This window comes from Sphaeramia orbicularis, chromosome 9 (assembly GCF_902148855.1).
Source record: "Sphaeramia orbicularis chromosome 9, fSphaOr1.1, whole genome shotgun sequence".
Classification (NCBI taxonomy): domain Eukaryota; kingdom Metazoa; phylum Chordata; class Actinopteri; order Kurtiformes; family Apogonidae; genus Sphaeramia; species Sphaeramia orbicularis.
In genome coordinates this window covers 54,163,589-54,180,939 of record NC_043965.1, presented here as the reverse complement: position 1 = coordinate 54,180,939, position 17,351 = coordinate 54,163,589, and the positions used below count along the sequence as shown (strand labels likewise).

The following is a 17,351-nucleotide window of genomic DNA, read 5'->3' as shown; positions in this document are numbered from 1 at the left end:
CAGGTTTTCCAGAAAGTACTTTTACAAGGCAGGAAACATGATACTATTCATTTTGGACCTTCTATGAATCCCAGTTAGCAGTAAAAACAAAAAGTGCTACATAATAGGGTCTTTCCTTTAATTGTGCTCCATCTGAAGTGTGTTTGTGTCTGAGCAGAGGTAGGGGTGTTCCCTTTGCTATTCTAGTCCTTGAGTTTATTTCAGGCCTCTGTACAAACCATGGCTCTACATATTATCACTGTTTCCATTCTGTAGCAGTTACAATGGTTTCACACACAGCACAAACTCACCACACAGCCTGCATTTAGTCCTATTTATACAGCAGTCGTTACATTTTACATTTGTGTATGTGCTTTATGTGTATATGTGTAAGTGTGGATGTTTCTAAGCATTTGCTTAAAACGTTCGTAGTGTGTTTGCTTGTTAGTATGAGTTTTTGTTTTCAGCCACCCAGGCTACATTTTTTTTCTGTCTTTAGAGTTGAAATCTAGCGTTTGCTGCTGATTATAGTCCATCCAGGCTGGGCACGCTGCTGTATGTTAAGACTACAATGCCCACAAATTAGCAGCTCTTTAAACTACAGGGAGGGAGCTTAAACATACCTTGCAGAGGCTGTCAGCAGCAGACACCTTTGTGATCTGTTCCTGCTCTTACAGGAAGTTCTTATGGGACTTGGTATACTTTTACCAAAACTAGAATTAACATTTAAAACTAGGAATTATGTGGTTAAAAGATTTATGTGCTATAAGAGATTTGGTAAACTGTGTCTGTGAGTGAAAGAAAAAGGCCTGCATTAAAATAACTACTAACAAACAAGTGAAAAAGCAATACCCCTAATACCCCCTCCCACACAACCCTTTACCCCTCCTACTCACTGATACCCTGCCTACCCAAGCCTTCATTCTGAATTTTAAATGAAAGATAATTGTAAACTAGATTAAAGTAAATTACTGTCCTTTTTGGAATGTTCGGTCAAACCAAGACAAACATTATTCTGGTCAAGTCTTAACTTTCAATCTGTTCAAAAAATGTTCAAAAATTCATAAAATATTTTAAAAAATGAATGAAATATATTCAATTCAACTTGGCACCACATCTCTCCTGGTCATTAGAAAATGTTTGTCAAATTTGAAAAGACTCAGCTGTATAGTCTTGGAAAAATTGAATGAACAAATTTTCTAAGTTCAAATTTACTAAAGTCTGATAAAAAAAAAAAAAAAAACATCCCCAAATTAAAATGTTGCCATTAAACTGTGCTCTGCACTCTCTCCTAGTAATAAAGAACATGTGTGTCAAATTTGAAAAGAATTGGGTGAATAGTCTTCGAGCTTAAGAGTCTGGTTCAACTAGCCCTGAATGTTAAGTGTCATGAGATAACTTTTGTAATTATGTGTCGCTATATGAATAAAATTTAAATGATTTATTGAAATCAGTTGGACAAAAACAGACAGAATTTTATACCCCCCATGTTATGGGCGGCTGGGGGTATAGAGTACTCTTTGGCTGAAATGTCAAATATCTATTTAGTCTTTAGGCCTTGATTATTAAATGCTGAGCTGCATTTAATAACATTTCTGTCACTCAAAATGTTACACAAATTGAGAAAATAGGCAATACTTGATTATACTGTGAAGCAGTATTGGACTGTGGGAGTTGCTGTCACTACCAGTGCTGGTTAAAAAACCCAATAAGGTCATGTATTATAGTTCTGAACATTACTTTGATTTAAAAACATTTGTATTATGTCATCTCACGGGTGATACGGTGGCGCAGTGGACAGAAGGTCCTGGGTTCGATTCCAACCATGTTCTCCCTGTGTTTGTGTGAGTTCTGTATGGGTACTCCCCCCCACCAAAGACATGCACTGATAGGTTAATTGGTTAACCTAAACTGCCCATAGGTGTGAATGTGAGAGTGACTGGTTGTAAAAAAAACGGAAAAAAAAAAAAAAAAGAATCAAAAGGACCTATACACTTAAACAAGAAATACTTTAAGTATTTGCATATAAATGAATATTGCTATTGCCTCTAACTCCCTCATCTGTCTGCACTGTCAGTCACAGTTTCCTGCTTTGAATGCACAGACGTGATTGGCTGAGTGGTATCATGTGGGATGGTTCTACGTGCATGCAGTTGGTCTGAGTGTTTCCTCATCTACTCAACTGTAAGCTGCGCTGGTTAAAATAAAAGAGTTCCACCACCAGCTGTGGGTCCAGGTCCGTATGGGATGGCCTCTGGGTCCAGACCCGGACCGTGGTCCGCCTGTTAGTGACTGCTAGTATAGCTCCTTGTTGTCAATATTTGGTATCGGTGGTGGCCCAAACGGGCCAGGCTGTAAAGACTGCATTGGGCCATCGGACCAGTGCCAGTGTCGAGCCCTGATGCTATCGCATGTGAGATGTTTAATGCTGAATAACAGAACTCACCTTGAATTCTTCAAACAGATCTGAGTGCCTGTCTCGAAGGGGCTTTGCTAGGTTTGTGGTAGCCCCCCCCCCCCCCCCCCGTTTGAATTCCACAGTGGCAGCATTTACACAGTGGCTGATGTGTGTCAACCACGTCACGGTCATCTACCTGAAATACTTCCACACACGACTTTTGGTCCTTTTTTGTCCATTAGAGGAGGCGGAGCTTTCGCTGCAGCTGTTGCCATTCTTTCACAAGTTGCAGTACCTGTTGCATGTGTACTGTTGGCGCGTACTGCCCCCATCAATTCCGGTAGTAGCCTACCGATGGTACCGATTCTTATGCAGGCATCTGTTTTTCCATTTCTTAAAAAAATTAGTATCGACAGATTTTTTCCATCGTAGAATGGAATGGTATCGTGAGTATCGGTTCTCATGATATCCCTAGTGGTAGGTTTACATATTTCTGTTTTTTCACACATGTATACTGTGTATGTCTCTGTTGCAGTTTCATCTAGTGTGCAGAAAGGTCACTACATCCTGAAACTGATGAATACTTTCCGCTTATTTGCTGCTTGTTGAAGAGACGGCTGGGAAACTGCTTGAACAGCACTTCCTTGGCAAGGTTAAGATTTCTGTGTTTATGTGAGTGCTGTGGGAGGACTATTTTACACTTCATGGCACATTGGACACTCCAAGTTATGATTTATTCATAACCAAGCGATCAAGGCACTGTACTCCCAGTTGCTTTTGATAGATATGCATCTTCATGCAGTCAGATCTGTGTTACTGCAGCTCTCCTTGTGCCTGTGGAGTAAAGGCCTTCCAGTCACTGTCATAGATATGTATCAGCAGCAGCTTCAAGGAGTCTTGTGCTTCTTTCATGACTCATGTAATGCTAAGTTGAGCCAATGTTCAACTTGATATGCTAGAAGATGAAGTCAGATCAGAGGTAACGTGGTTCTGCATCTGAACTACTGATCCCCACATTACTCTTCTGTCCCACCCAGCAAACACCATTATATGCATGTAGAGAAAGCCTGAAGTCAACAGACACAGTTGCCAATCCTGCGTTTAACAGACCAACAAGAACACTAGTGTTGTAGTTAAGATCAACTGAACCAAGACCAATGCCTGAGAAATACCAGTCAGCATCAAGATCAAGAATAAGATGTTGAGGGTTTGAGACCAGAGACAGGACAGTTAATTGATTTGGTCAATTAATCAGTAACTACACGACATTATACAAACCATCAGTATGGACAGAAGGCTCTGATAGTGGCTGATGGATAACAGCAGGCTTATTACGAGAATTTATAATTTTGAGGGAACATGATAGCTCAAAAAGCACAAAGAGTATTTAGGTCAATATTTAACTGGCAAAATAATGTGTTCACAACATAAAAACATCAACATGCAGTACATTAGGGGCTCCCTATAACTTAGAGATTCAATTATAACATTTAACCAGTATCTAAAAGCCTGAATGTCTCACCAGTTCATCACAAGGATTGCGCCAATAGCTGTTAAGAAATTTAAACTTTTGTATGTAGTTTAAATGTAGTTTAACACCACCAGACTGTGAATGTAAGAGCAAAAGAATAATGGATCAATAATGTAAAGCACTTTGGGTGCCTTGAAAAGTGCTATAGAACAGGAGGATAATATCCGTAGTTATTACTGACGGAATGTCTGTCAGTGAGGGTTGAAGAGATTAAAAGCTTGACATGACCCCATCCTTCTCTGTGAGTGTTGAATTACCGAATTTACTAGACTTGCACCGATTACAATTTTTTGGGCCCATCCCGATTTCTGATTTGCAGGGTGCTTGGACGGCCAATACCGATTTTGGCCAATTTTGATCTCACTTTTTCCAAACACAACACACAAGTCATTGTAATGTAACTTTTGCATTAGAACATTTATTTTAAAAATAGAAGAAAAGTGTGCAAAAAGGTGACAGGTTTTCTGTCTGAAACAGGTGCATTGATTCAAATGCCTGGTTTTTAGTGAGTCCCGTATCATACCCACAGCTGAAAATTATCATATTTGATGGAAAATCATGATATACACAATTTTTATTCTGACGTGGCTCAGACCATCTGCTTTAGTAACACGTCATAGACCATACATATTACACACTGCAACCAAGTTTTACTTTTAAATAATCTAGCAGAACATTGAAAAAGAGCAAGTGTCAAATGTGGAGCCCAGGATGAACCCCTGCACTGAATGGACCAGATTAACACCATTTACACATTCACTACTTCTACATGCTGTGGGCTGAATCAAGTTGTCCAGTATGCTCAACTCTGTGGGGGCCTTGAGGTATGTACGGCACAGAACGCACCCCCTCGTGTAACCCCCCCCCCCCCCCCCGTCAGCGACATGTGCCCCCTTCACATTCCTCATTGCCGCCTCATATTTGACTATCTGGAAATGGCCCCAGGTCTGACTGTGGGGTGCAGAAAGAATTTGACCTGCACTCAAAATTGGTCAATTTCAAACCAACCGACCGGTCGCCAGTCATGGCCAGTCACAGCAGCCAATTTCCAAGCACGGCCGATAATTCAGTGCAAGTCTAGAATTTACACATTGCTGTGAGTTTTGTTTCACGGTTGTTACAGATAAACTCTTTGTGGTTATGGTTGACAAATTTGTATTACTGAAGATTTGGCTGCTATCACCTTCACCAGCCACAGCTTCCTGTGCCAAAATTTCACATTAAAAATTATTGGTTGCATTTGAAGCAGGACGTTTCACATCAAATCAGAAGTCATTTAGCGGTCTTGACAGACCTTGAAATAAAATCCTGAGTCTTCTTTGCCTGAGACTAAGACAAACCTAGTCAGTTGAGACCAAATCTTCAAAAAGTGGTCTTGAACCCAATTTAAGGTATCACGACAGTCAAGAATGTCCTTGCTGCTGAAAAACTTTTTCTTATGAAACATACAGAAAAAATGCAACATGCAAGCCAACGTCTGGCAGTGTGGACTACATGTTTGGCTGTGAAAACCTGTTGACCAGGGAGCCTGATGGAGCGTAACATCAGTATGAGCCAGAGTCCAGACAAAGCAGTGCAAACGAGTCAGGCTTATGTGGGTCAGTCACTTGGCAGTTATTTAGAGGAGGCCGCTGAGTTGTAAATCTAGAGTAATTGGTCTAAGATATCAGCAAAGGCTCTGGGAGCATGCCAAGGTGCTGAGGTAATGAGTGCTGGCCACTGTCGACTGTTCTGAAGGGGGAGAGTGAATGAGGACTGACAGTGGATGGCTGAGACATCTAAGGCAGGGTTGACCCAAATTGTTCTGTAATGCAGTGGGGCAGGCTCAGCCATTACAGTTTGTGAGAAATAATACCATTCATGGACATGAATTTACAAATAGTGAGGTGACATGAAAATTCTTTTGTTTCCCTATGATGGGCAGGAGATTATAATTTAGAAAATAGTTTCAGAGCTGGTGGATCACCCACCCAGATCAGATGACCCTTCTGTAGATCTAGACTGGGAGGACTCCATTAGCATTTTTTGTTTCTTAGCTCAAGAGATCCTGAACCAGAAACCTCAAACCAAGGCAATCTGTTCCTTGAGCTGCTGCGCCTGGTCTGGCCTGCTAAAGCATCTGGACCAGCCAAGAGATGGGCCCTCAAACCAAAAACCACACAAGAGACTTTTTCACTGTCTTAAAGGCCACACAGCTACTCAAAAACCATCTGGATAATGGTTAAATCACAATGTGGGAGTCAACCCACTGATAAGGGTCTGATGTTCCAAGTGTATAAAAAAGGAAAACAAAACAGGGTAATGACACTCTTCAACTGTATCTTTTTTTCTGAGTCTTTTTACAGGACAGAAGTTATAGATATTACCCAAGTTGCAGCCTCTGGCCATGAAAAGATAAAAAAATTTGCATTTCTGTGAATGGCTACTTGAAGCTAGGGCTGTGCAATTAATCGAAATTCAATTACGATTTCGATTATTACACGCGATTACAAAAATTATGTAATCGAGAAAAAACGATTATTAATTTTGAGTTGTTTTAATTCACGCGCACGCAAGCTACCATGAGCTGCTCTGCCCCGCCCCCCTCTAAGCTACAGCTGCCTGCTAGCCGGCAGGTCCACCCCAAGAGGAAAGTTGTACCTAGCGGTCTGGAAAAATGGCAGGAGAATCACAGCAGAAGTGCTTGGTAAACAAAAAAGGCAAGTCAGATTCAATTGTATGGAATCACTTTGGGTTTGATGAAGAAGACGAAGAGCAAAAACACATCACGTGCAAAAAGTGTTTCGTAGTTGTGTCCACACCGACCGCTAACACAACAAACCTTTTTAACCGTCTAAAGTTTAACCACCGCCACCTTTATCATATTCTTTATCTTATGAAAAACTAAAACACATAAAAACAACTTCGTCCGCAATGCAATCTTCAGTCTCTGAATCTCTTTACGCTGCAACTCCCGTATTAACCTAACCCTAACCCGTATAACCCTAACGTGCGTATTCTACAGGGTGTCCCATAAGTCTCCATACATAGGAAAAATAAACGTTTCTTGACATAAACCATTTTTATTTCTATAATATGCTCTATATGACTGCCATTTTGTCGGGAACACATTTCAATGCGTGTCCTCCACTGCTGAAGAACTATAAAGAAGAAATATAAAGAAATACATGTTAGAACCATATGTGTTATGTCTCCTGTGTATGGAGACTTATGGGACACCCTGTAGATGGCTGTTGTATACAGAAGGCCTGAACTGAAACCTCACAGCACGTAACTGAATTTACTATGTTTCATACTACATTGAACATACTTGAATTTATAATTTGCACTTTATGTGAGTTTTTTTTTTTATTGCTACAGTTCTATGGCAAGTCTATAGCAGTTTAATTCCAGTGCTCTATTTGTTTACAAAAGGAAACATACTTGAATTTACAGTCCACTTATTTGATTTCAAAGATTTTTTTGTTTCGTACAAAAGTGAAAATACTTTGTTTTAGTGGTTAAAAGCTTTATTTATGTTTAAAGAGTATATTTTACATTGTTTTGCAAGAAAAAAATAAACAACTTTAAGGTTAACAAATAATCGTTTTTAATAATCGTGATTTCAATTATTGCTAAAATAATCGTGATTATTTTTTTTTCTATAATCGAGCAGCCCTACTTGAAGCTGACTCCATTAATCAGTCAATTCATGTAAACCAATATGTTGAAATGAAATGAAATGAAATGAAATATGTTTACTGCCTGATATAAATAACAGTTTTGGATTCTATAGCTAATTTCCCCGTTTATGACTACCCTACAGGCCAGAGGGTGTATTAAAGCTTTTTTTTTCTGGAAACCTTTATTTAACCAGAAACTTTGAAAAACCTAATCGTGTTTCCACCAAAATTACCAGGGTAAAAAAACATTCCCTTGACCCCAAACTTTCCCTGAAAAAGTTCCTGGTAAGGGGGCAGGACTTTTCAGATTCCCCTGAATTCATGGCTCCAGGGCTGTGTGCTGAAGAACGCTAACTGGTGGAACACACAGCATTCTACATACAGTTCGGAGCTTTAAACTGGTTTATTGCATTTCTACAAGCTTCACTTTGTGTGTTTTGACCATTTGAAAAATGAAGCAAAAGAAGAAAAGCTACAAGAATCAAACAGATGACAAAGTCCATTTACCGAATATGCTATTCAGCTCAAATTTGCCGAGTGTATTCAGCTTTTAGCTGTCTGTCCATCCAAATACATTAAAGAGCAAAATCCAGTGGAACCTTGAGTCGGTAACTTGAAATGACCAAGCCTCATTTGAATAAATTTTCAGGAACTTTGAGAGGCAGTGGAAACCCAAAGCACGCAGATTACCAGAAATTCTTTTACCCAAGTAAATAAGTTTGTGGTAATAAAGGTTCCTGGGAATCTGGTGGAAAAGGAGCTGTGAAGGGTGTGGTTGTTTTGAGTCACAAACGATTGATATAGATATAGTTGTAGTTTAGAAGTTACTCTGACAATACCATGAGAGGATTCTTACAAGTAAATGTTTCAAGACATTTACTAATAACTTACCTTAAAATAATATATAATATAATCCCCAGCTCCTTAATATTACTTAGCTACATTAGCTAGTGTTAGCCTTAATTTGTATTGGATTATATGGTCTGTCTGGATTTCTAATTAATGCAGATAGCACTAATTCAGAAACTATGAAAGGGAATAAGGCAATAAAAAGGGTGTAAGTTTGTCATTTAGAACAAATTTCCAGCTTTTGTTTGCATTAAGCAAATAAATACTTGTCAACCAGCCTAGATATGTAAAAGATCAGTAAATAATTGTGTGGATTGCCTCAGGAATTTAATATTACGAGTTGTTATTTAGAATAAATGGGCATTAAATTAGCATTATTACTATTATTGTACAGCTGGGATAGGCTTCAGCACCCCCGCAGCCTTAGTAAAGATAAAGCTGGTTCAGAAGATGACTGAATGAATAAACTATTATTGTACACTTTTATTAGAAGACTGGCTATTTCTCATATGCCACTGATGTCCACCTCTCAATAAACACTTGTGCAGCTGGTTACAAGTACTGTATAAAAAGTGTTAATGAATGCTCTCTAATGCCTAATCAACAGCCAGTCTCTCTAGTAAGTATGGTATTATGCAATTTATGAATAATGAACACCTTAATACAAAGTGCATCTGGGAAAAGAAAACCCACAACATGACTGCAGTATGATGCCAGACAGGGCAGGGCAGGACTAAACGTATCCCTTGTTCATAAAAGAATGCAAGCAGCTCTGCGCAAAGTGAGAGGGAACATAGAGTGTATCATTCAGACAATGTTGCTTCAGCCTCATTCTGCAATTTGAATCTTGTAACGAAGCTTACGCCATCAGGGGTCAACAGCAAGGGTACATCCCCGAAATCCCCCCAATCCTCTGCTATGTGTAAATCTATCCACAATAATTGTTAGACAATCAATATGAACTCAATCTGAGCTACATCGACCTGATAGTGGCAGAATAATCGTTAGAGAACCCATTTTTCCCGACAAAACTCCACTTAGTGAATGAAAATGACACCGTATGAACTCTGGATGGTAGCCAGAAAATGGACAATTGTAAGACAATCAATATGAACCAAATTTTATCTCAATCGACCTATTATTGCTTGATTTATGTTCAAAAAACTGATTTTCAACTAAAGTGTCCCAATTTGGATGACTTATAAAACTCAGAGAAGGTGAAATCCATAGGGTTCTTCCACTAGGGGTCCCATGTGTTGGTTATCAAGGAAAAGAAATCCAACCAAATCTGTCCTAGTTATCGTCTTCACGCCAAGGATATTGAAACATGAAAACTCAGCAAACCACAGTCTGTATATTAAGTATTTGCTCAATTTTAAAACAATCTCTCTGAATGGGTACAAAGCTATGGATCACTACCCACACTGTGGAAAAACATCACAACCTCACCTGACCAATCCATTTGTGAGTAATTTTTAAGGAAGGGCTTCATTGTCAGTTCTTCATCGAGGCTTTGTCTGGTGATGTAAGGGCAGCTGGCAACAGGTAACATCAGTCACTACAGAGACACCATGCCCTACAGCATTGTCTTTTTAACTTTTCAGTAGAGTTTGTTTCCACACACTGGATAACTGATCAACATCAAGCTCTTTTCGCCTTCAGCGATCTCAAAGACCTGATTTAACAACTTATGAAACCCCATACAACATCTGTCAACACAGGTGGAGAAAGAACAAAGTCTTCAGTAGAAAAAAAAATTATGAGAATGCACGCAGCCCTAATGAGATGTGATTTATGGTCCCCTTTGACCGTCACACCTAAACCTACAGCCCAGGGCCATCAGACATCCACCTGCTTTCACAGCATGCTGCAAACTATACAAAGAGACAAAGCAGAAATAGTGAAAGAGTGAGTCACGCAAAACTTAAAGGGCAGCAAACACTACAAACACAAAGATGAACACTGTCAGGGACTTCATTAGGGACTCCCAGAAAACAGCATGATGTCAAAATATGTTACTGTGAGTTTGTGTGCAAGTTTGTGGGGATGTGTGGCCTTGATACCCATACAAAACTGAAATATGTCTTAGTTTACTTTTAAGTTTGTTCAGACGTGTGTTTTTCATGCCCTGATGAACTCTAAGCATGTCAGAGTTTGTGCTAGAGTTCAGGCTGAAGTTTGTTCTGATGTGATGTTTGATACCATGACAACAAAATCTATCAAAATTTGTGTTGGAGTTGGAGGGCATTACATCAGATTTAGATTTGATGTTCTGACAGTGCTGGAAGGCATCAAGAGTTTGTGTCAAGACGTTGTTCCAGTGCCTGACGGTGATGCTCTGACAAAGCCAAAACCTGTCAAGAATTTGCCCTGGAGTTTGTTTGGATGCATAATGTCCAGGCAGGTAAATGAGTTTATGTCAGAGTTTGTATCTGAGTATATTGACACATTCGACTTTGAAAACTTGACAAAGTTGAAATACTGTATGTTAGAATTTATGTCAGTGTTTACATTAGAATTTGCATCAAGGTTTTTGTTGGATGCATGACTATGGTGCCTCAGTGAAGCAAAAATCTCTCAAGGCTTGGACTGGAGTTCTGTTGAAGCTGAACACATCAGGACTGTACATCAGAGTTGGCATCAGAGCTTGAATTTTCTTGAATTTTGGTGTGCATAGTATGTATCCCATTCAAAACAGACCTCAAATAAACTCATTTAGAGTTGAGGACGCGCTCCTGCCAGGATATTTTCTTGGGAGAACAAAGATGAGTTCAGGGTCCTCAGTTCAGATGTTATGAAGCAACCCGAGTCATCTGTTTAAGAACTCTTTCTTGCTAACCATAACCATGTGAGTCTGTGCTTTTGTAGCCCTCCATAAACAAAGAATGAAAGCCTTTCAAACGGAGAAAATGTTTCCCATGGATAGGCATTCACCACAGCTGATGTCTCAGAACTTAAGTTAGTGATTGATGGTAGCCAAAAGCATGTTTAGAGTCAGTTCGTTCAGATTTATTTTATAGACCAAGAGTAAACACAATAAAGTTGTGTATGACAACTGAACAAATGCCAACAACTCCGTAGCTTTTGTATATAACCACGGGGGTTGAAGTTTTGATGACAGTAAGAACACCAACAGTGCACTGGAACAATACAGCCCACTTCACTAATGCATAAACAGCAAAACAAACACACACCCGTAAACTATCAAAGGTGCCAGCCTGTACTCACTCATCCAGTGTTGAATTGCATCAAAACGCATGACTTCCCAAGAGAAAAGTATCAGCCTACCTCATTCATGCCTCTGTGTGTGTGTGTGTGTGTGTGTGTGTGTGTAGGTGTGTGTGTGTGTGTGTGTGTGCCAAAAGCTTGAAAAAAAATCAGTCCCTCTTCATCTGGTGCAACTCAACTTAACAAAGGGTGCACAAAGACGTGCCGACACTGGCCCCTTCACTCACAGTCACTCCTCTGCACTCAAAGACATGCCACCGGTGGCCCAGAATGCAACTGCTTCTCTTTCAAAGACAAGCTGCTGCTGCTGCGGCCCCCCTCACTTATTCAATCTGTCCAACACCCCAACCCCTCACTCCCTATCCTGACTCTGTGGTGGCCCCTCAGCTGGTGACGCACAAAGCCCCTCAGTGACCCTCACATTTCACTTACACAAAGACAGGCATGACATGGCCTCACTCTGCTCCCTACTCCCACTTCATTTTCTCTGTGTTTAAGCTTGTTTCTTGAAGACAGAGAAAGGATGTAAGCTTTCATCAATACTGTCCTGTTCCAAGATGTTGTGTTATAGATCATGTTTCATTTAAATTCAGACTTCTACAGTGCATTCAAGAAATCCCTCCACGAGATGGCAATGTGCTGTAAATAAATGTATATTGTACCTCCATGAACATATAGAGGTTCTGTGATTCTCTGAGACAACTACAGGGTCTTTTTCAGTGTATTTGACAACTGAGATGAAGTGGAGTACAAAAAGAGAGGCATGGCATAGTGTCTATGTTTTTTTAAACATGGGTAAAGTCATTAAAAAATACATGATTAGCTACACTCATACTGAGTTTGTCTGTTCATCGCTGGAAAACAGACATTTTTTCAGATTCAACTTATCCATCGAACACTGAAAAACTCCTAAAATGACAAACAAGCACAGAATTTTCTCTGACACAACATACCATTTATAGCATTAATAAGACAACATAAATGATGCTTTTAGCCTGTAGTAATGACTTGGCTAAGGTTTGGTTCAAGTTAGGCACAATAACACCTTGGTTAGGGTATGATCACTGCTCTCTGCCCTAAATGCCCTATTAGGGCTGGGTGATATGGAAAACAATCATAACACGATATATATATATTTTTTTTTTTAATATCAGACGATATCGATATGTATCACAACGTAAAGCAAATCACTATTTTTGTCCAGCTTAAATTTTCTGTTACTCAAAAGATAGTTGTGAAGACATCAGAGGGTTATTTTTTATTTAAATATGACTTATTTCCTGTCAGAGGTTGAACATGACAGATGTGCTGAAGAACATTATACAACTGTTTAAACAAATAAGCAAACAATCCATCATGTGACACTACATAGGCCCATTTAAATACAGAGATGTGCTTCATATTATATTTTGGCTAATCTGTGTATGATGTTTGGCCTGTCTGAGTGGTGTAGTGTATGCAGAAGGGGTTCATGGGTGTATGAGATAAATCAGGTGCCATTTCGCTGAGTAGAAGCAAACTTATTGAAATTTAAATATGTAGAAACTTTCTGGTTAGCACTTTGCAGACAGTCAGTAACCGTTCACCAACTGGCTCCACATTTAAGGCAAGGCTGTCTACTGATTATTAAGGACCGTGTATGTGGATAAAAACAGGGTTGTAGTTTCCTCTCTGTGTTACCAAAGCCACACAGAGCCGTCACTTGTGTCTCAATGATTACTGACCAATGATCTACTGAGTCGTGTGAATCTCTTGTCAACTTTACTGCGGTGTTTATGTTCTTCACATAGGCTACATGTCTTGTTTCGGTACACCTTCGTATTGTATTGAAGGCCCCAAACTGAAACGGTTCACACCATACTTTTCAGTAACCTGGTCGCCCGAGTTAAATTTTCTCTTGAAGGAACACTCATTATCTCCCGTTGCAGCCCAAACATTAGCTTGTGTGCTGCGGCTGCTCGTACGCTTGTGCTGTGTATGTCAACCTAACGTGCCATGGCTCTAGCGTGATTGGTTCGGTGCAACGCTACTTAATTATGATTGGCTGTTCTTATGTCTGTCAAAACATAGACAAACGAATTCTATTGAAATTGTATCGAGCACATCTCATATTTCTATCGAGGAAAAGTTATGTTGCGATATATATCGTTAGCGTTTCATCACCCAGCCCTAGTCCCTATTTAACAATGTAACCTAACTGACTGATTTTAAATGCACTCATTCAGATGGTCAGAGGAGGTTGCCAAGAGTCAACGCTGGTCATACCATCAAAAGTTGACCAGTATTGTCTAGTTTTTTTTCTGGTGAGAGCTGCTGGTAGGTTCTTCTCAAATTCTCTTTGAATAAGGAGATGCTCTCTGGCTTTACTTTTTTGCTTATCTTGCAGGATTCAGTGAACAAAATTCAATGTTATTGGTAACAACTGTCAAAAGCAAAGAATAATGTCCTTACACAGCAGTTTATGAGGCAAATATGGGTGAAAACTAGCTATTACACATGTTTGTTTCCATCACTGCAAATTAGAACTGGAGATGACTACTACTGCAGAACGTATGACTATCGCCTAATGAGAAAAAGGATAGATGGTAGTTTTTGTCCAGTGTGAAAAAGGTCATATGCTGATTGTAACCCTGGTTGGTGAAATCAGCAGCAGAATCAGGCATCACTTACATGTTTCAAGATGGTATATATTTGGTCCCAATACAACACGATATACTGGATTTTTTTCCAACTGTTAATATTTACCACCTTTACAGAAGAAATTCACAGAGAATAAAAAATTCTCTTTTACTTGCGCCTTTCAGTGACACTGCAAGTAAGCGCTTGCTCACTGCAGGCTGTCGGAATGACTCCTAAGAAATGTAGGCAAGGTGCAACAAGCACACTTAAGTAAATGTTAGCATAATTCCATCATATATTGCATAACCTCCTTGGTGATGGTAGTACCTCCCAGGATTTGTATGAGTGTTATGTGACAAGTTGAAGTTTTTATTAGTAAAATCCTGGCAGAAAAAATAAAAGTGCTAATGTTACACACTGAACACACTCCTCTTCAAAGAACAAACCTCTACAAAGTTTTCCATTCAAATAAATATAACTAACAACAAAGAGGTCATTATAGCCTAAAATGGTCCCTGACAGTGTTAGTTATATTATATTTGATATATTTAGACTCACTTCACCTTTGTATTCATGTGTATGTTACATTTTACTGCTTACATGTTTTGGTAACATTAGATCATCAGACTTCCATAGTGTCACTGTCCTGTGAGAACCACATATCTCTAGAGTTAACTTTTCATCAGAAGAACAGGATTGCTCTCTTCTTAGTGATGATGCCTTTTCCAGTGAATCTGAGGCTTTGAAAAGGGTTCATTTAAATTAAGATGGAAGACAATTTGAAGGTCAACCGATAAAGGAAGCACTTAATCCTTCAGTTTATTTCTAACATTCAAAATCTGAAGATGTACTGTATATTTCACACTGGACAAGAAGGGGGATGTACGATATACCTTTTCAGCTTCATCAGACCAATGTCTGCATGCAACTTTTACAACTTTTTTGCTGCTTTAAACAAGAGCAAAACTTCCTAAAACTAATCCCCTAAAACCTGCATGACAGAACCGGGTTTGCCCTGATTCCAGAGTTCTTGGACAGCTGTGTTTTTTGCTAGTGACATGTAAACTCTCCATGCACAGCAAACAACTAATCACAATCATCATGCCTCTGTTGGCTGTAAACCACCACATAAGACATGAGAGGAACAAGAGAAAAATAGGGAACACAGGAAGATCTGGTTGCAAAAAGAAGAAGAGCTATGTGGAAATATTTCATTTATACAGAAAGGATAATGATGAAAATACCATAAATAGTGTCGCTTTATATAGCTTTATTGTAAGTTAACTGTGAATCACACAACCAGATGTCTCTAAAACCACCACAGCCACGGACACAAATGGACAGTGCATAAATTGGACTTATTTGCCAATAAGTCTTGTGCTTATAATTGTCAAAGTACTCCAGAAAATAATCTTAAAAAATTCACTGAAATCAGTTAGAAGGATCTAAGCTCAAGAGAAACTAACGCACACTATTAAGCGAAACACATTTTCGCTTTTCTTTATAATTTCTTTGTTTTATATGTGAACACATTGCCTACAAAATCATTTTAATTATTGTAATTCATTCTTTCACGTCGCAACATACACTACATTCAGGTTTTTCAACATTATCCTGCGCAGCATGATAACTAATACTGTCAGACAAATGCAAAATGGACACTCTATCCTCCATATGTACAGCAATTCTGTGTTTTGTGCATAGTCAGAATCTAGTCTGATATGTGTAGGATTTTTGAGTTACTTATAGGATCTGACATAGGAATTTAGGGTAGGTTGAAGGATGGGGTAAGGGGGCGGGAGATTATAAATGAAACTTCATCCCGCTCCTTTACGAATGTTGGACTTTCTTTTATATAATCCTTTTGTTGTTTGGTTTTAATGCTAATTCAAAATAAATAAACAAACAAACAATGTACTGATGTAAAAATACCATACTGGCTTCTAAGATGAACTTAGATAAAAGTGGAGAGGTTTTATCCAAGTATGTCAAGTCCTTGTTACATTCAGTCCCTGTTTGATGATGAGAGATGGTGGTGATTCCCTCCTTTCATCATTTTCACTACAGTTTATCCTTGAACTTGGCAAGAATAAACAGTCATCAGTTTCCTGGTTTTGTTTGGTTTGTGCTGCAGAACCACACTTCCCTCCAGCATGCAGTGTGTGAGCTCCATGGGTGGCTGACATGGAGGGGCTGAGCACTTCAAGGACATGGGATTGAGAAGGAAAGACACAGGGAGAGTGAGCAAGAGCTGCTGTGCAGGCATGTGTGAAAGGAGGGTGAGGAAATAAAAACCATTTCAAAAATGTGTCATTTAATGACCCTGTTTCAGATCCTGGTGGAGGTGATAACGGCCACAGACAATCAGACAGAGCAGATACAGGACCACTCATTCTCCTAATTCTCATCAACATATTTTCAGTAGACTTCTCTAGAAACAGAATAAAATATCAACGTTGTCAGTGTATTTAGGTGGCTGTTACCTCAGCTTTATGCCTGACAATAAGAATCAATGAGGCATGCACTTCAGCTGCTTATTAAACACACTAATTGCTGCAATAAACACTGCAATGCAATCAAAACAATTATTGTGAGAATAGGGCTATTACAGGACAATAAAGTCCACTTAATAGATACTATGTGTGCCTGGAAATCAGTCCAAGAACAGTGGTTGATTTAATGGGAACTTCCAGCAGTAACAGCCACCTGAAGCCAAAGGACATGCACTCCACACAGCCAGAACAGAGGGCTTGGGTTGGGTTTTACTTACAGGAAGCCAGTGCAGAAGTTGCTCTTTGTTTTGGGCTCTGTCCTCCTCAGTCCGCTCTGTGTCTGGGCTCATTCAGCTCCAGTCTGCCTTCTTCTGCCTCCACTGAAGCCCCTCCCACCCACAGCTGACGTCGCTCTGCTTTCTGCCCTTGTTTTTTTCTTTCCGAACCCTTCTCTCCTCCCTCCTCCCTCCGTGTCTCCCCTCCCCCAGGACATTTGTCACAAACTACAAGAGTTGATGAGTTCAGATTCATTCCACAACTTCCCGGAATGAAAGAACTGAAACATCTGAAAGTGTATGAAGACAACATGTAAG

General features: G+C 39.5%; 1 protein-coding gene across 1 annotated transcript in view; it reads right to left on the bottom strand.

The window, feature by feature from the left end:
• Positions 1 to 17,140, bottom strand: part of LOC115425661 (LHFPL tetraspan subfamily member 2a protein-like) — a 30,064-nt gene extending 12,924 nt beyond the window's left edge. The window contains exon 1 of the mRNA XM_030143342.1: positions 17,037 to 17,140. The gene's annotated coding sequence lies outside the window, so the exon portion shown is untranslated. The remainder of the gene's footprint in view (positions 1 to 17,036) is intronic.
• Positions 17,141 to 17,351: the final 211 nt, after the last annotated feature.